The sequence below is a fragment of the Neopelma chrysocephalum genome, unplaced genomic scaffold, assembly GCF_003984885.1.
Source record: "Neopelma chrysocephalum unplaced genomic scaffold, ASM398488v2 Primary Assembly neopelma1_119, whole genome shotgun sequence".
In the NCBI taxonomy this organism is placed as follows: Eukaryota; Metazoa; Chordata; class Aves; order Passeriformes; family Pipridae; genus Neopelma; species Neopelma chrysocephalum.
In genome coordinates, this window is record NW_020897781.1 from 8,496,123 (window position 1) to 8,496,518 (window position 396).

Genomic DNA, 396 nt, shown 5'->3' on the forward strand with positions numbered 1-396 from the left:
GCATTTCACATGCATACTGAGGACAAAATTTTATCCATGTGGAGTCTCATAAGAAAGATTCCAATGATTTAGAGTATTTTTGAGACTTTTTTGGTAATAATAAGGTAAAGCTCAGCTGTTTTGAGCACCTTTAATGGAAGGATAAAACTTTCCTAGTGGGCAAGGAATAGATCCCATCTTTGAAAGTGTCTGTTTGAAATAACATATTGAACCATTTACAAGCCAATTTGTAACAGCATTGGTATGGAATACAGGTGGTTGGCGTTATTTCCAGAAATCATATTTTTTAATAGTAAAAGGACCTATTATTAATTTAATGAAAATTATTAATGAAAATTATTAATGAAAATTATTAATGAAAATTATTAATGAAAATTATTAATGAAAATTATTAAT